The sequence below is a fragment of the Martes martes genome, assembly GCF_963455335.1.
Source record: "Martes martes genome assembly, chromosome: 7".
Taxonomy (NCBI): Eukaryota; Metazoa; Chordata; class Mammalia; order Carnivora; family Mustelidae; genus Martes; species Martes martes.
The window spans coordinates 109,454,240-109,473,549 of NC_137894.1; the positions used below are offsets into that span (position 1 = coordinate 109,454,240).

The 19,310-nt window shown below is 48.5% G+C and overlaps 1 protein-coding gene across 6 annotated transcripts in view; it reads left to right on the forward strand.

The window, feature by feature from the left end:
- Positions 1–10,644: 10,644 nt before the first annotated feature.
- The window catches only part of PLEKHG3 (pleckstrin homology and RhoGEF domain containing G3), a 41,560-nt gene continuing 32,894 nt past the window's right edge, over positions 10,645–19,310 (forward strand). For 2 of the 6 annotated variants that reach the window (XM_080808020.1, XM_080808022.1), the window contains exon 1: positions 10,784–10,866. The gene's annotated coding sequence lies outside the window, so the exon portion shown is untranslated. Of the gene's footprint in view, positions 10,867–19,310 lie in introns of all 6 variants that reach the window. The other 4 variants (XM_080808023.1, XM_080808025.1, XM_080808024.1 and 1 more) reach the window with 3 other exon arrangements.

Sequence of the window (19,310 nt, forward strand, 5' to 3'; positions counted from 1 at the left end):
TTCTGTCACTTGCAACTCAAATAAATCTAACTCATACAGAGTCATTAGATCTGAATATTTGGAAGGAGAACCCCCTGCTTGATGATAAAGTTCAAGTCTTTGCCAAGACACCTGGGAAGAATGACTAGCCTGGAATACCAGTGAACCAGAGAAAACTCACATGTATACCAGCGCCACACACAGACCAACCTTGACCAGAGTTTTGCCTTCCCAGCACTATCTTCTCTCCCTCATATTTCCTCTCCTCTTCAGCTCCCCCAAATCCACTCATTCTCTCAAGACTCTGGTCAGAGGCCGCCTCCTCCAAGAAGTCTTTCCTGACTACTCTGGCCTCTAGACTACAGTAAGCTCTCTGCCCTCTGGCTTTTAGTACCAATTAGAATTATCCAAAAGTTGCCAACTGTCTTGTACCATGTCTGCTTTCATTGTCTAGAATGGCACTTTAAAGATTTTACTGTTAAATGTTTAGAGTTTGTCACCCTTTCCCACCTGGCTGAGGTCAGAGATGGGGTCTGATGCTTTCATGTCCTTGACAAGAGCCAGCATAATGGCTGACACATAACAGAACTGCGATGAATGTCTGTGGGTGAGAAACTTGTGGAAACAAGTGTGAGAGCTACAGGAGTCAGGTCTGTGTGCAGCTCTCCTCAGTGGGAAATAAGCACTCCACTTAAATGCCCAGGAGGAGGGGGGGTGGGGGGTTACATCCCCCAGTAAGCTCTGTGGTCTACCAAAAAATTCTTTTCCACCTCAGGGAGTGAGGATGGAGGGAGAGGAGGAGCCTGGGAAGGAAATGGAGAGGAGGTGAGAATGTAGATCTTTGTTTGATGGCTGAACATCCCAGGGAAGTATCCCTAGGTCACATGGGCTGGTGGAGACTAGAAGTGACTCTGGGCCTCAGACTTCTCTCAACTTCTCTGTCCTGGGAGAGCAGAGCACCCCTGGAGGGTGGGCACAGGTGGGGGAAAGGCAGAGTGGGCATCAGCTCCTCTCTGGAAGCACCTTTAGAACTGGCTCAGAGGCCCCCTGGGAGAGACTAGTGTCCTCACTCCACTGCATCGTCTCATTCCGGATCCATTTTAACGCAGCCAGAGATTACATTTTCCACCTGACTAGGGTCTGAATGGTATTTGGCTATTTCCCAAGCATCCTACCCCAACAGCTGACCCCCAGGGTTTGCCAATATTAAAGCCATTATAATCATCTGAAGGAGGTTCCCCCACCCCCGGGGAGGGCAACCCACTTTACTCAGCCGACCCATTCAGATGCTAGTCTCTTCTGGAAACACTCTCATAGACACACCCAGAAATAACATTTAACCAGATGTCTGGGCATCATATGATCCAGTCAAGTTGACACAGAACATTAACTAGCACAAACCCTAACATCTACTAAGCACTTACTATATCCCAGGCATGTGCTAAATACTTTCCTGATATTATTTCATTCTCAGAGCAAGGTATGAAAACTACATAAGGAAACAATACTTACCTCAGGTGACTTCTAGTCTCTAACAGTTGTAAGATTCTTTGACTTGACAGGGCATTAGTGAAACCAGGGTGTTGACGTGGTGCTTGGGGGAATTAACCCTTAGAAGCAGAAGTCCAAATAGCATTAGAAGCCACCTCTTTCTGCGGGCGGAAGAGGATCTATGTGTTCCTTACAAATATTTTCTTACGAATTCCTGGAAAACACCCTGTGAGATAGGTATCACTACTCACCCCATTTTCAGATGAGGAAACTGAGGCCCTGTGAGGTTAATGGCTTGACTAAATATCGAGTGTGCAGGTCTATTGACTCCGAAGCTTGTGCTTCTTTTTTTTTTTTTTTTAAGATTTTATTTATTTATTTATCAGAGAGAGAGAGAGCGCGCGCACGCACAAGCAGGCAGAGTGGCAGGCAGAGGCAGAGAGAGAAGCAGGCTCCCCATCAAGCAAGGAGCCCGATGTGGGACTCGATCCCAGGACCTAGGATCATGACCTGAGCTGAAGGCAGCAGTTCAACCCACTGAGCCACTCAGGCGTCCCAAAGCTTGTGCTTTTAATCACCGTGCTTGCAGAGGGTCTGCAAAGCCTCCATGTCTGGTCTGGATACCTGGGAAGTTGTCCTGCCATGAGGCCACAGGGATGGAGGTGAGCTGGGGGGTGGGGGAGGGCAGAGGGAGTGTTGTCATAGGGACCCCAAGTTCCACTGTAAGGACGGGTGGCAGGCAGTGCAGCTGGGGTGGAGGCAGGTTCTAGAGACAGTTCTGCAAGAGTCTCTGAGCCCAGCAGGGACCCGACTCCCCACTCCCTTCAGCAGCTCTTGGTAAACTTCAGCTCTGTTCCCCGTCTCTCCAGGGGCAAGCAGGACAGGATGTTCTCTGAGTTCCAGCAGCCCAGTGATTCCTAGGGAACAGGTGGCAGGGCCATGATTAGGGCTCCAGAGACTGTTTTTGCCAGGCAGATGTCCTGCTTTCCCTTTTATGGCTGGTTTGCTTGAGATGTCACAAGTCCTTAGAGATTTTTGCATTTTTCCCCCTTCTCATCCTCTTTATGACCCTGAACCACATTCCTCCTTCTCTCCCCATCACTTGATTTACCAGCCCCTTGAACAAGTCTGGGACTCACTTGTGAACCTAGTAGGCTTTTCAGTCAGTAGTGAGGTAATTTGCAGCAGTTTGGTTGGGCAGAACAGGGAGGGGACATTTCTTTTCTTGGGTTGAATTCCTTAAGTTGCTCCCATCTGCTGGAGTCTAGTGGCTCCTTGGGAACCGGGTTGGGTATTTTGGTGGCAGGCTGCCAGTTAAGAGGATAAGTTCAGGCTGCAGAGGGGCCTGGGAAGATGTTTCGGCTCTACCATTAGGAGCTACATAACCTGGGACATGTGATTGACCTCTCTGAGCCTTGATGTTCTCACCTGTAAAATGGGAGAGAACAATTACTTGCCTCCAAGGATTGTTGGGAGGATGGAATGAGAATACTCGTGGAGCACTGAACACTGCTCCTGGCACAGAGCTAGCCCCATAATCTTCCTAGCAGGCTGAGGACGGCCACAGGCCCGAGATAAGGGCATTTGGGTTATGGAGTCAGAGGTTGTGAAATCAGACTTGTCTCCCTGGTCAAGCTTGGAGGTAAAGAGATAAGAGAGCTTGTAGCTGAATGATCAGCTTGGGATTCCTTAAGATGATGGAATCCAAGATTTTCAGGATTGGAAGAAACCCTGGCAGTCCTCTGAGAAGAATGCAGTTCTGTAGCATTGGAGTGAAGAGTGGACCCGGGTGACCGCCACAAAGCACCACCTGTGAAGGGAGGTGAAGTCTCCATGGGATTGCCTGGCAGCCGAGAACAGGATAGGACTGCGTGGGCTCCATGAGCCTGCTCACTGCTTGGGTGGAGGAACAGTTATTCCTTCTCCCCCTGGGTCAATTCCTCATTTCTCCTGGAGGAGATGCTGGTGACTTAGGAAAACGGATGGACTGGGTCCCAGTTGCCCCATCTGGTTATTACCATGTTTCCTGTAGGGTCTGGCGCAGAAACCAAAGAAAGGGTATGCCAGGTGGCTCAGTTGGTTAAGCATCTGCCTTCCACTCAGGTCATGATCCCAGGGTCCTGGGATTGAGCCCCACATCTGGCTCCTTGCTCAGCAGGGAGCCTGCTTCTCCCTCTCCCTCTGCTGTTCTCTCGCTTGCTCTAATAAATAAATAAATTCTTAAAAAAAAAATAGGACTCTTTCTCCCTTTCCCCTGCCCCTCCTCCCAATACATAAATCTTTAAAAAATAAAATAGGAAGGAAGGAAGGAAAGAAAGAAAAGAGAAAGAGTATGCCAATCTGGGCCCCACTGGTTTCTTGGAACAACAACTACTCTGTACTCTTTGAGCAGGATGCTCTGGGGAAGCCAGGGCTGAATCTACCTATTATAGGTCCCTGTCTAGGAGGAAAACATCAACAACCAAAATTACAGTCAGGAAGAACTGCCTCCATCTGCAAGTAACTGGGCAATTACCTCCTAATTAAGCTCTTATTAATTTGTTTTCTGAGTGTTACAGTCTAGTACTTGGGAGGTGCACCCCGCCCTACTTGTCACCAAGGTGTGGAAGGTTAAGCATTTCACATGAATCAAGGTAGAACCCTTTCATCTATTAAATCTAAGAGCTTGATTTGTTCCAACATCATGAGGTCTTAAAAGCCGTACCCTTTCATCTTTGGAGCACTGGGTTTGCAGGGCTTCTGTTTTGAGTCCTAAGTTTCAGGGGAGGAAGAGGAAGCACCAGTAGGGGAAAAGACAAAAGGCAGAATTCAGACCACTATTTACCCAAGTGTGGTCTATGGGTCTCCCTTGCATCTGAATCATTTACTGTTAAAAAGCAGATTCCTGGGGTAGGCTTCAGCTGCGAGTCAGAAACTTCCTAGGTGTTTCTTATGAATACCCAGGTCTGAAAATCTCAGAAGCAAAAAGTCTTATGGGATATTAACAACATAGAAAAAGAAGTACACGGACAACTCACAATACCGTATCAGCTAATAGTTCCTGAACTCTCCCCAGAAAATCTTTTGCTTTAGCAATAAGCTGGGGAAGGCTTGACTTTCCACGTTTATACTTTATCTACAGGCAGCGTTGTAAATAGAAAAATGTCTGGCCCAAAGGCCAGAAGTCCAAGAAGGGACCGTCACTGTATTAACCAATACCTAGACCATTAAAGGCTGATGTCTTAGTGCCTAGTCTCTGGCCTCAGGTGTTGTAAATGCTGCCTTACAGCCCCTTTATCTGCCGATAGCAGAGGTGGATGTAAGTGGATCTCCAGAAATGGTTCACATGAGGCTCCCTTGTTCTTTAAAAACCACAAGTGATTGGCAAATGTTTCTGTTGCAGACACAAACTCAAACAAACAGCTCATTTCCTTTAAGAGCTCCTCACAGCAGTGGCTGGGAGCCTGAAGGTATTAAGGAGTGTGGGGGGGTAGTTTTCCTCTCCCTTCCCCCATACCTTCTTCCCCTTTCTTACTTTTTTTTTCTTTTTAAGATTTTGTTTGTTTATTTGCCAGAAAGAGAGTGAGTGAGCACAAGCAGGAGGAGAAGTGGGCTCCCTGCTGAGCAAGGAGCCAGATGCGGGACTCAATCCTAGGACCCAGGGATCATGACCTGAGCTGAAGGCGTCCCCCTTCTGATATCAGATATTTTATTTATTTATTTTTTTTTGACACTATGGGGTTTAGGCTGGGGGAAAGAAGCCATTGATAAAGAACTTCAGGAAGGGGATTTCTATTTTCCCACCCTCCCAACCCCCAAGCTTTGACCTCTCAGAGCGCCTTACAGACCTTCCATTTCATTCATTTCAGGAAGCCTGAAGCCACAAGGCTCTGAATCACAGTCTTGTAAAGCACGGTGTTAAGCTGAACTTCAGTGCGTTCTGGGGGAATGCATAGCGGGGGGCCTGCCCACCAAAGATTCTGACAGGATTCTGATAGATTCTGATAACAAGCAGTCTGGTAATTTTGGAACAGGTGGTAGTAGTTCACAATTAAAAAAAATAAATTAACAGCTTTATTGAGATAGACACAGTTCACCCACTTAAAATATAAAATTCCATGTGTGTTGTTTTTTGGTTTTTGGTTTTTTTTTTCTCATTTTTTTGAGTATAATCACTATTTTGTTGTAGGGTTACAGGGTCCTTGTCTCGGAGTCGGAGAATGACTCTCGAGGACACAAAAGGGTGAAATGAAGTGGAAGTTTATTAAGTGAAGGTGAGAACAGGAAGGAAAGAAAAAAAGCACTCAGGAGGGGTCCCTCCCGAGTGGATTACCACTGAGGTTTTTTATGGTCGGTCTTTTATAGAAGACTGACCAGGGAACTGAAATCTTGACGTCACCACTGATAGCACCATGATTACTTCTCCTTTGAATACCTCATCTCTGATGTTTAAGGCAAACGAAGTGGTCTGGTTCTATTGCCTTATCTCTGGTTCCCTTACGCCTCAGCATTTCTGGGATTTTTGGTGCGCCCGATCACGTAGCCCCCTACCTATCTCTCCCCACCTGACCCCTTCTGTCCATTACTCATTTTTAGCAGTCCATCGCCTTAACCACTCGGCCACTTGGTCTCCACCCTTACTCATTTTTAGTGTCTACAGCACTCCTAAAAATAACCCCGAACCCATTAGCAGTCACTCCCCATCTCCTCCAACTTCCCACCACCCCAACCCCAGCTCTAAAGCAGGCACAAATGGACTTGGTCTGTATAGATTTGCATATTTTGGACTGTTCATATACATGGACACATGTGGTCCTTTATGGCTGACTTCTTTCACTTAGCATAATGACTTCAAAGTTCATCTATGGTGTAGCCTCAATCAGTACCTCATTCCTTTTATGACTGAATATTCCATTGTGGAGATATACATTTTGTTTATCCATTCATCATTAACTGGTGGACATTTGGGTTGTGCCTACTTTCTAGTTATTATGAATAATGATGCTGTGAACACTCCTGTACAAGGTTTTGTGTGGACAGATATTTTCAGTTCTCTTGGACACACACACACACACACACACACACACACACACACCTGGGAATGGAATTGCTGAGTCATATGTTCACTGGGTTTAATCTTTTATGTATGAGAGTTCTAATTCCTCCACAACCTCATTAACACTAATTATTATAAATTTTTGATTTTAGCCATCCTTACAGTATACAATGAGATTCATTTAAAAAAAATTTTTTTTGAGGTGGGGAGGGGCAGACGGAGAGAGAGAAGGAGAGAGAAAACCTTAAATAGGTTTAAAGGACTGAGCCTCCCAGGCACCCTCATTTTAAAAAGGTTTTTTTTTTACTTTTTATTTTTAAAAAATATTTTATTTACTTATTTGACAGAGAGAGAGATCACAAGTAGGCAGAGAGGCAGGCAGGAAGCAGGCTCCCTGCTCAGCAGAGAGCCCGATGCGGGGCTCGATCCCAGGACCCTGAGACCATGACCCGAGCCGAAGGCAGAGGCTTTAACCCACTGAGCCACCCAGGTGCCCCTACTTTTTATTTTTTTTAAGTAGGCTCCACACCCAACATGGGGCTTGAACTCATGACCCCATAGATCACGAGTCACATGCTCCACTGAGTGAGCTAGGCAGGTGCCCCTCTTTTTTTTTTTTTTTTTTTTTTGCATTTCTATGGTGGCTAAGGTTGTTGAGCATCTTTTCATATACTTATTGGCCATCTGTATATCTTTGGATAAATGTCTGTTTAGATTTTTTGCTCAGTTTTAAATTGGGTTGCTTTTTTATTTGGGTTATTTGCTTGTAGGGATCCTTTACACATTCTAGATAAAATCTCTTATCAGATACATGATTTGCAACAATTTTCTTTCTTTTTTTTTTTTTACTTTCTTGATGCCCCTTGAGGCATAAAAGTTTTAGATTTTGATGACATTTAGTTTGTTTATTCTCTTGTTGCTGTGGCGCACACTTTGAGATATATAACTAAAATGCCACTTGAAACTCTGGAAGCTTTGAGACATTAAAGCTTGTTTGGGCCTTTTTTTTTTTTTTTTTAAAGATTTTGTTTATTCACTTGACAGACAGAGATCACAAGTAGGCAGAGAGGCAGGCAGAGAGAGAGGAAGGGAAGCAGGCTTCCTGCTGAGCAGACAGCCCGACACGGGGCTCGATCCCAGGACCCTGAGATCATGACCTGAGCCGAAGGCAGAGGCTTTAACCCACTGAGCCACCCAGGCGCCCCTTGTTTGGGCTTTTTAGGTCACCTTGGAGGAGGACTTCCTCCCCCATTCCAGTCAGCCGGGGTTCCTTCTCGGGGCTGGAAGCACAGAGCCTCAGGACCTTGGCAGTCTTTACATCCCCTCCCTCTCCTGAGGCCTACCACAATAGAGCAGCTGAAATGACAGTTTGGAAATGTCCTTTATTGTGAAAACTCAATGGTCTTTGTCTCTGGGATTTGAAATTTTGATGCAGATGTTGGCAGCCAAGAGTTAGGAAGGAGGAGTGCAAGGGCTGGGAGAAGAAACCCTTCCACTGATTTCCATAGTGAGTCATTTCAATTCTCTGTGCTGTCCTGGTTTTCTCACCCATAAAAATGGGGGAGAATACCTCCATCTGCCCATCTCAGTGGGGGTACTGTGAAGATGAATTAATCTGTATTTTTTAAAACACTTTGAGATCTTAGGGGCGCCTGGGTGGCTCAGTGGGTTAAAGCCTCTGCCTTCGGCTCAGGTCATGATCCCAGTGTCCTGGGATCGAGCCCCGCATCGGGCTCTCTGCTCAGCAGGGAGCCTGCTTCCTCCCTTCTCTCTGTCTGCCTACTTGTGATCTGTCTGTCAAATAAATAAATAAAATCTTTAAAAAAAAAAAACACTTTGAGATCTTGGATTAAAGACATTACTGGAGCATAAGGTATTATTATAATAATAAATAATTTTATAGCAGGGAGAGTGCAGACACTAAAGCAAGGATTGGAAGGGGCAGGAAGGAGAGAGGTTCTGATCGCTGGAGCCTGGGCCCAGACACAGGTTTTTTTCCTTAGAGGTGAGATATGATTTCAAACTGTTTGGGTTATTTCACCTGAATTGCTTTACAGAATGCTTCCTATATGACTTCTGCCATAAGGAAAGATTAAAATATTTTTAGGAAATAGGTTATGTACATTAAAACAATTAGAAGCAATGCAAGGCATTATAATGAGCTGAACTGAATATAACAGGTGTCAAAAAGAACGCAGAATAAGATGGTGACGAAGATCAGCTTTGCCCGGGTCTATCACACACTAGCTGTGTGACCTTGCCTCTGTTTCTTCTGTGACCACAACTGTTTGTACAAAGGACTTAGAATGATGGTTAGCAGATAGTAAGCACTCAGATGTTAGACCTATCTGGGATCTGGTCAGGGTCTGTTTTTTCTGGTTATGTAATCTTGGTTAAGTTGCTAGTTACCTTCTGATCCTCAGTTATCGGATCCGTAAAATGGGGATAAGGATACTGACTAGCTCACAAGGTAACTGTGAGGATAGAGGGAGACAATGTAAATAGCATAGCACTGGGCCCTACACATGGTAAGCATCCACCAAATGAGTTATTATTACTGTCATTGGCACTATTCCCTGCCTGAGGTGTGAGGGGTGCCCTCAGTAATGGCTTAGATAAGTCAAGGGGCTTCTTTGGAACCTGGAATTTGAGGTGGACAGAACGGGATTGATAGGATTCAGGTGATCAGAGAAGAAATCAGGCTCAAAGAAAGGTGGAAGTATGAGGAAGGACTGCCTCCCCCACCCCCAGCCCCAAGGCAGGAAGGGACTTGGGGCTTCTCACTTTTCTCTTCAGCGAGGAACCCTGGCTGACTATATCTGGTGGAGCCGCGGCGGCTGTTTACCCCCAAACTCCTTCCGCAGTCTCGGCTTTCACCTTCCCGGGAGGCGAACGTAGGGCTCTGCAAGGTTGGAGCCGACCCTCCCTCCCCGAGGAATGTGGGTCCCGTTTCCACTTAACTTTTTCCCCGGCAGTCGGGAGCCAGGAGCCCCTCAATCTTCACCCCACCCTCCGCCGGGATCCAGTTTCAAAGTCACCTGAAAGCCATTTCCTTCCGCTCCAGTCCCTCTCCTCCCCTCCCCTCCCTGTAAATCACCTGGAGTTTGCTCCCCTCCCCTCCCCGTAAATCACCTGGAGTTTGCATTCGCCTGGAGCAGACTTTTTTTTTTTTAAGCTTGTGTTCTTTTTTAACAAGAACTCTATTTGCCGTTTACTATACACACTTGTCTACACAGAACCCAGTGATTCGATATCAGTGTCCCATTCCTCCTCCCCAGGTGATAATGTCTAAGCAGTGGGATCTCTTCTGGGGCCCCACCCTGGCCTTCTCTCTTGCCTTGTGCTGGAACAGACAGCATCTTTTTTCCATCTTTACTGATGAATTATTTTGCGTTTTAAAATTTATGATCTTGCTCAAGTCCTTACTGAGTGTCCGTGACCCCCTTCCAGGTGTGTACCTTTCCATGGCCATAGGATTACATACAGACGTAAAAACAAGAGACAGGTTCTCTATTACACAGGTTTCTGCATCTTGTTTTATCCACCTAGCAGCCTTTTAGTGGACTTCCGCCAAGTTACCGGTTTCTTCATCTCCTCAGCTTCCCCGAGGCCGGGATTTACATTTGGAATGGATCACAGGGACCGAGTTGCGGCGAGGAATTCGTGACGTGCCTTTCTGACTCAGAAAAGCCAAGGTGACCTGCTCTGGTAGGCTTGAGGCCCCCCCCCCCCCAAAGCCGATCGCAACTAATGTCTTCCTAAGCCCCCTTTCCTATCCGCACAACGGGGGCTGTTTGGCTGTGACACCGGCATGACCCCCACCACGTGCGTCTTTGTATCTGCGAACATCTAGGCGGCCGGGGAGCGGCTTGCGTGGGGCGGGACGGTCACCGTCGGGGCGGCGGGCTCGCCCCACCCGAGGGCGTTAATCATTAGCGGCGCCCGCTCCCCTTCACCCCGGGCTCCGGCTCGCCGCGTCGCGAAGGTTCTCCGGGTCCCCGCGGAGCCACCAATTGCTGGATTCCAGCGGCCGGCCCGAGTCTCCACCCACTGGAAAAATTCCTGGCCCGCCCCTCCCGCCCGCTCTCCCCTCCCTCCCCTCCCTCCGCAGCTCCGGCCCCGCTCGCCCGGCCCCGACTTCCTGCCCGGCACTGAGAAGGCGCGCGCGGGCTGGGGTCCCGGGGGGCCGCGTCAGCAGCTGGCCGCAACCCCGGCCGCGGAGGGGCCGGACCGTGGGCGGGAGCGGCCGGCAGCCTCGGCCCCTGCGGAGAGCGACTTTCAAACTCGCGCCTGCGTCGCGGCCGCACCTGGGCAGCCTCGCGCGCCCAGCGTGCGGGACCCGGCGGGCCGGCGACCGCGCGGTGAGTGGCCCTCGCTTCTCCCCTCTCCCTCGGCCAGTGGCAGCGCCTAGAGCCCCTCCGAGGTCCCCCACCCTCCCGGTCCCTCGCCCCAGCCCCCCGCGGGGTGAGGACTCGGGACGGCTGAGGAGGGCCCGGGGCTGCGTTGGCGCCTTCCAGGGCGACCTCCCCCTCTCCCCCAGCAGAGGACCGGAGCGCGGGAGGCTCGTACACCGAGACCTTTTCTGTCCTGTAGTCCGCACCCCGGAACCAAAAGGAGCGACCGCGCCAGGTGGCTCCGGGAAACTCCGTTTGAAAGCCGGGAAGCCCGCGAGGCTGCGCCCGCCCGCTCCCCCTGCATGCTCGGGCGCGGGAGGGCTGGCCCTAGCCTGGGACTGTGGGACTTGGGCCGGGTGGACTCTTCTGGGGAAGGACCTCAGCCTCTGGTCCTGGGAGCCCAACGGGCGCCTGCAGCTTGTTCCGGGTTGGTACTCCACAGTGCTCGTTCTTGAGAATCTCAGCTCCTGTCCTGGAAGGGTTAGAGTGGGTACCAGAAAGGGAATGTCGGGAGCCGAAGGCATAGAGACCACTGCCTGCCACTGTCGGCCTCGACCTCTCCCACTCCTGAAATCTGTTTGGTTTTCTCCCCATTCTCAGCCCTTTGGTTTGGAAAGCTAGGAGGAGAAGTGCAAACTTGAAATTTCAAGATATTTTTAGGTAGCTCCTTTTACTCTTCGGCGCTGCTTTTGAAAACAAAGAGAACGGAGTGGGAAATGTAATGGTAGGAGGCTGGAGAGGTGTGGCCTGGGCGGGGGGGGGGGGGGGAGGCGCGGTGTTTGTGGCCTCGGTAAGAGTTTTATCCTCTAGGCCACTTGCTAAACTGTGGGCAGATGGAGGAGGCTGTCTTCTCCAGGGCCCCTGGGGAGGCAACTCAGACTGCATTGTCCTACATGGAACCCTAGACTGGGTTCTTAGGGTCTCCCTAGACCTGCCTCTTCATGCAATCCAGTCACATCGAGCTTGCTTAAATAATCAGTAGGGAGAGTAATGACATCGCCTGCTTCTTTTAAGGAGAGTGCTTTTCCAGCACCTCCCTTGGTGGACTGGGAGTGGAATCCTCATTGACTTAAGCTAGGAATGACTTCATTCCAACCTTCCAGCAGAAAACCTAGACAGTAAGAACCAAAGGAAGGTGTACCCCTTCTGTCATTCACCCCTTCCTGTGATCCCGGGGTGCCTCATCTCTTCCTCCAAAGCCATGTTAAGTGCTCCTGCTGCTTTTGCTGAACCTGTTCCCTTCTCTGGGGGCTGGACAACCCCTTGGCTCCCTGGTATCTTGCTCTGGGGATAGGGCAGGGAGTCAACATGGGGTAAACCAAGTCCTAGAAGCAGAGGGAGTGGTTTAAGGGTTGTTTTATTAGATGTGGCCTATCAGAAAAGTGGAAAGAGCACTGGCCTGGAAGTCCAGCACAGGATTTTGCTTGAATTTTAATCCTGGCTCTACTGCATACCATCAAAGATTGGTAGAGTGGCTAGTGCTGGAAGGTGCCTCTCATTAGCCTACGCTACACATGAAGGAAGCAGAGACCAGAGATGTGAGGTGATTTGAGCCTGATCCCTGTTGGCCAAACAGGGACTAGAACTCAGATTTCATGCTCTGGCTAATCCCTGCTTTCTCCAACATGACCTGGGCAAATCACATATCTTTCAGACTCAGTTTCCACGTGATTAAAGCAGGGTACTTGTGTTCTCTTCCTTATAGAGGTTGTGGTAAGGATCGAATAAAGCAGACATGTAGAAAGTGCTCCATAAACTCTTATACAGAATAAAGAGCTCACTGTGGCTAGAGGGGCTCTCGAGAGCTTTAAAGTTTACCGGATATGTCCCCTGTGTGCCACAGGAGATGGTAAATACCAGGGTCCTATGGTGGAGGTTTACATCTGTGGCCTGCGATATCTCAGCTCCAGAGTAAACATTTGGCTTACCAAATCCACAGCTAACCCAGGGTCACTGTGTTTACACCGGAGGAGGCCAAAGGCCGTGGCCTGAGGGATGACTGGCGCTAGAGGGGAAAAGGGACTGTGTTCCAGATGTGGCTTGCCCCTTCACCTCCACCCCCTCTCAGAACCTTGTGAAGGAGGGCGCTGGGCTGCTGACTTTGGAGGGTTAATTGTGGAGCTATCTAGTTATTCTCTGTTGTATTGGGGTTGAGGGGACTCTGGGCTTTGGGGGCGGGTGTTGCCTTTGCAGCTGCACTGAGGCTCTCTTCAGCGACTCATTGGCCTCCCTCCCCCTTACCCCAGGCAGCCCCTCTGGCCCCGGCCCCTCTGCTCTGTGTTGGCTCTGGCCAGCTGCGTGTCCATAGGCCTTTGTTCCAGAGCTGCCTGCGCACCCTCCCCAGCAGAAGCCCTCAGGCTGGAGGCTTGGCAGCTGGAAGTCACTCCTGTGCAGGAAGGTTCTACTGGAATCCACAGGGGACCTGGCAGACCCTCATTGCCTCCTGTTGGGCTCCTCTTAGGGCTGCTAACTTGCTCCTGGCCATGCACTCTCACTTTCTTTTCTCATCTCTCCTTCTTTCCCTGAATGGTTGGATTGTCCCTTTTTTTCTTCCTACAATTACGCTTCTTCTATTTTTAAGTATTCATTCATTCAACATTTATTTGGCGCCTACTATATATGAATATAGATGCAGTGAACAAAATATACAAATATTGACCGGGAACTGACTTATAGTGGGGGAGGCTGACAGTGAGCAAGATAGAAAATGAAATAGAAAGCATGTCAGTAAAAAAACAACAACAACAACAAAAAGAAAGAATGTCAGTGATAAGTAGAGACATGTGATAGGGAAGGAGGTGGATGTGCATTGCCATGGAGGGAGTGAGTTGGCATTTTGGATGGAGTGTCCTGGGAAGCCGCCTGAGCAAGGGATATTGGAGATAATGCCTGAGGGAAGAATTTCCCTTCATCTCTTACCGCCTTTGCTTGACTCCCAGTTAGAGCAACCCACTGTGGGATTGAGGGGCAGGATTTGGAATTGGGTGCACCTGGGTTTGAATTCTGGCTTTGCAGCTTGCTAGCTCCTTGGTGCTGAACTCCTCTGAGCCTGTGTTTTTCTCGTATAAAATGGAGTTAGTCATCATACCTACCACGTATGGTATTGTGTGAGAATGAACAATGAGAATGTGTGTTAAACGCTCAGCAAAGTCTGCAGAGGTGTTCAGTAAATGATAGTCGTATTATTTCTCCAACCAAATTGTGCGGGGTTGGGGTAGCCCGAGATAGTTCATGCCATTGCTAAGGACTTAGGATGAAAGGCTTTTGCCTTTCAAGTGTTGGGCAGGGGTGAGGAATTGGAGGGAGATAAAAACAAATTCTGGTTAGTGCAGACTTTCCTGTTAGACTTTTCTGCTGTATCCTAGATTTCCATTGGTTGGGCTGAGGATGACAGGCTCCCAGGTGTGTGCTGCTTTCCCCAGGACAGGCTGAACTGGGGGCAGCCCTGGCCTTCCCTTGCTCTGGAATTCCCCCAGCGTCTAACCAACCTGATGAATCAGAGCACGGTCCCTGGCCTCTCCAGGCAGCCTCACAGCTGGGAAGGCTATCTGCCCCTCTCCCAGCCTTCTGTAGATAAGTTATGGTCTGAGAGGGAGGGAAAAGGGTAGGGGAGATGAGAGAGAGGGAGGGGAGGGCTGGGGAAATTGCATGGGGGGCAGGAGGATTCTGATGGAGCCTTATCTTGGGTTCTGCCCGGACTCTAACCGCTCAGCTCCCGCTGCGTCCACCCAGCCAGTCTGCGGAGTCTCTTTTCTCCGCTGGAACCACTGCCCTCAAAGGGAGGGGCCGGCTCTAAGACTGCTGTCAAAGCTGTGGTGAGCGGTTTCCTGGGGGCCCTGCCCTGGCTCAGGAAGCAGGGATGGGCTGTGGAGGGTGAGGCCTAGGGAAGTGGTCATCAGCCAGACCACACCCCCTGCAGGCCCCGTGGCACAGGCAGGACAGCCAGGCAGGCCCTGTGGTAAAGGAACTTTCTGGGCCTGCCAGCTGGTGCCTAGAGACTGCATAAAGCTAGTTATAATCTGGCCTCAGAGGAAGTTGCAAAGATAGATGGCCCTGAACAGCCCCAGGCATTTTTGTTTTTGGGTTTCCGTAGTTAGAGGAGGAGGAAACCTGGGCAGGGTCCACTACCACATGATCAGAAGGAGGTGCACCTGGAGACGCGTGGCAGTCCCCCTGGGAGTTAGCTGGGGGGAATGATGGCTGGTCCTGGTTAACTGGGCCCCCGCTGTGTGCTCATTATTTTGATTGGAAGCTGTCTGAGGGCAGGAACTGTGCTGGCTTCATCTTTGTTCCTGTGGCACAGAGAGCTGTATGAAGTGTAATCAAAAAGGCTGTGAGCAGCTTGTGCTGAGGTCCCGGCCTGACAGTGATCTGGGCTCGGTGGTCTCCTTGGCTCTGGCTTTCGTTCTGTGGGAGCTGGTTGGGGGGTAGGGGGAGAGAAGGCAGTGGTGAGGGTTAGGCCCCTCCCGGTGGGCTGTGGCCATTTGGGAACGTAGGCAAGGGGAGAGCCAGGCTTTTTACAGTTCTCTTACAGGCCTTTGGGGAGGGCTCTCTGTTTTAAGCTGAGGGAATGGATTTGTAAGGGCCTTAAACTTCTTTCCTGCTGAGCAGATTGTGGGGCTGGACACAGGACCTGCACAAAGGTTCTGTCGGGCTCAGTGGTGGCTGTCCATGCAGTCTTTGGAAAACCCAGTCTGAGAGTCCTTGAAGTTGCTGATTATTGCTGGGGTCTGGCTGAGAATGCAGGGAGAGGTACGAGAGGAGTGAGGTCTAGTTCTTACTGTGGTAACAGGATCTCAAGAGGAGAGATGGGTCCTACAAGCCCCAGAAGCTCTTAAAAACACATTATCTTCTACTGTCCCGGCTGCAGGACTGTGCGTGTCCGTGTGTGTTTGTGTGTATACATTGGAGGTTCTGGAGCAATAGTTGGCAAGTGTTTGTTGGCAGGAAAAGGGAACCAGTATTCATGCAGCCTCTTTCTGTCCCGCACGATGCTACATCCCCAGTGCTTGCTGCATAGTAGGATTCTGGTAAATATTTTTTTTTAAGATTTGTTTATTTATTAGAGAGAGAGAAAGAGAGAACATGAGTGGGGGTGGGGAGGGGAGAGGGAAAAGCAGGCTCCCCACTGAGCAGGGAGCCCAACATGGAACTTGATCCCATGACCCCAAGATCATGACCTGAGCTGAAGGCAGATACTCAACTGACTGAGCCACCCAGGCGCCCCTACCAATAAATATTTTTCGTATAAGTGAAACCCTACTGTGTGGTAAAACCTTAGGAATTCAAGAAATCTTCAGTCTTCACAAATGTTCTATTCCTGTCTAAAGACGCCTAGGAGAGTTATGAAAGTTAACCCGTGGTGGGCTGCTATGGTAGAGGGGCAGGCAGCTCTGGATTTCTGCACCCTGGAGGAGGGCAAGGCTGCTGGGATCACTAGGTCCAGTCCTGCCAGGTGCGCTGTGGGCTCTGCTGTCCTGCAGACAGGAGGGTGTACTTACAGTTTTGAGGATAGTTCGTCCCATACTAGGTCCCATATTATGCCATTGAAGACAGTAGTGGGGGTCACCTCTTATGCTCTTTAGGACCTGTCCTCTCTGCAGCCTCGCTTACCTGCATCTAGCCAGTGAGCCTCAGAGCAGCCAGATTCCTACATTATTATTCAGCCCAGCTCCCTCAGACTCTTTAACTTTTATATGTACGTTATGCCATCCTCTTTCTGAGCCAGCAGCTGAAAGGAAGCAGCAAAGGAAAGAGTGAAGAGGTGAGCAGAGAGAGGAAAAATGACCCCCGAGTTGTGGAAAGTCGGCAGTGAGAGTGGACAGAGGTCAGAATAGCAGGGAGGGCCAGTGCTGGCGGAAGCCAGGGTCTCTCATTTAGGAGGAATGGCCTGGCACACCTGGGCCCTGGGCCCTGGGGGGGAGGGGGTCATCATTTTCATAATTGATGCTTTGCTGTAATTGTGACCTTGAGTCATCCAGAAAAGGTTAAATTATGCTCCCTTGACTGTTGAGGAAGGCATGCAAGGAAGCCCTTACTGTGTTTTTTAAAAGATTCCCAACCAGATTGATGAAAAGTTTAAAAAATGCTGATACTCAGATACTAGTATCACTGTTCCTCTCAACAAGGCAAAATAAGTGGTGTCACCCCCAACCACAGATAAGGAAGCGTAGTCCACCCGAGGTTGGAAATCGGTCCAGGATCCCTCGCCAAGACTTGGCAGGAATGAGATTTGAACTTTTGAATGACCCCCGGGTACAGGCACTCAGCTTTACTGAAGCCTGGTTCAAAACTCTCTTAAAAATGTGGCTTTTTGGACAGCAGTCTCCACGGGCATCCAGCCAGGGCGGTTTACTGTGTTATGGCCCCACCCAGGGGCACTTGCCTTAGGAGAAACAGGAATGCTTTCAGTCCATTTGCATTTTAAGCATTTCCCTGGGTGCTGCACAGCACTTTCGGAGGCCAGAAAATAACAGGGAGGAGCTGCAGTTTCAGACATCACAGGCCTCTTTGCATCAGGAGCTTTGTTCCTTTGTTCTGGTCCGGGATGCTGCCGTAGAGTGCTTTGGTGTGCAGTCTTGGTGCTGGTTGTTGGGTCAGTCTCCGGGAGCCTGGGATCCGCCCCTGCCTAGGTACCCCGGCCTGACTCCCTGTTCCCACTATCCAGTCCCAGCAAATGGTCATGGTATCATATTTGCCTCTCTCATTTACCATCGAGATAGAATGTTATGCGTGCAACGGAAGCTTCCTTTTTCTTGGGGAAACCTTTCTCTGGCCTCCCTCCCCAGAAGAGACATTCTCCTAAATATATTGTTTATTATACCTTTGCATGTTTTTATACTTTTTACTGTTGTCTATAAGTAATGTATGGTATTGGGTTGTTTTTATTTTGACTATAAATAGCATCACGTTCAGTGTGGTTTTCTTGATCTTGGATTTTTTATTTCAACATTGTTATCTAGATTTATCCATGTTGATGTGTTTAAATCTCATTCATTTAACTGTTGTGTGGCACGTATTGTATAATTTTATCACAGTTCCCTTACTGATGGACGTCCATTTTTGCACCACTGTAAATAATACCACGTTGAACATCTGGGCACCAGTCTTTGCCCTGTGTGTTGGCAATAAGTTGTGCTTTTCAAGACACTGTGAAACAGTGTACCAGAATGGTTTGGAGCTAAGTTACGTTCTCACCAGAAATATGAGAACTCCTGTTTCACTAACTTTTGGACTGTGTCTTTAAGTCTGGTAGGTATGAAATGGTATTTAAAAATTATTTAAAGTAAGGGTTTTTAAAATTAACACTTGGATTACAGGTAGGGGTGAGCACTTCTCTTGTTTTTTTGGCCAGTCATGTTATTCTGTCTTTGCCCTTTACATTAAAATTTTTTTTTTGTTTTTAAGTGAGTAATACATCTACATGATTCAAACTCCAAAAGAGAACAGAGTGAAAAGTTTCCCACGTGTGCTCTGCAGTCCCCCAGTTCCCCTGCCCCCACATGCTATAGATTCTGGTGTACTTTACCCAGCGTATCAGTTGCCATTGCCTTGGGATGCCTGGGCAGCTCAGTATGTTAAACGTCTGACTTGATTTTGGCTCCTGTCATGATCTCAGTGTTTGTGAGATTGGCCTGCATCTGGCCACAAGGAGTTTGGTTGAGAATCTCTCCCTCTCCCCCTCCCTGCTCTTGGGCTCTTTTGTCTGTGAGTGCTCCTTCTGGCGTGCACTCGTTCTCTCTCAAATTAAAAAAAAAAAAAAAAACTGTAATTGCTATTGCCTTTTTTTTTGATTTATAGGAATTATATATGTTGAATAACTGCTCTTTGGTAGGGTATATTCATTATAGCACTGTAGGTTATCATAACTATTAATGAATGTCATTTTTTTAATAAGGAAGTTTTAATTTTAATGTCAGATTTACCTATCTTTTCTTTGTACTTTCTGTCTCTTGTTCAAGGAATCTTTTCCTATTGTGATTTTATAAATATATTAAAATATTTTCTTTTAAATTTAAGTTTCGCTTCTCATGGTTACTTTTTAAATTCCACCTGCAGTGTATTTTCTTTATATGAAACTGGATCTCAACTCTGGCTCCACACTAAAGTTTTACAAAGAGCTGTAAGAAAGAAAGGACTGATGTCTGAGTCTCACCTCCGATCAGACCAATAAAATAAAAATTATCTCGGGGTGGGACCCAGGCTAGGTTATGAAATGCTCCAGGTGACTTTTATGTCTAGCCAAAGTGGAGAACCACCCACCCCTGTAAGGTTTTTTCCAGAGGAATAGCCAGATTTTCTAGGATCAGTTATTGAATAGTCTATACTTTTCCCACTGACTTACTACTTTTCAGATTTGATTGATTTATATCTTTGAGATATATTTCATGTATCTTAAAATTCATCCATGT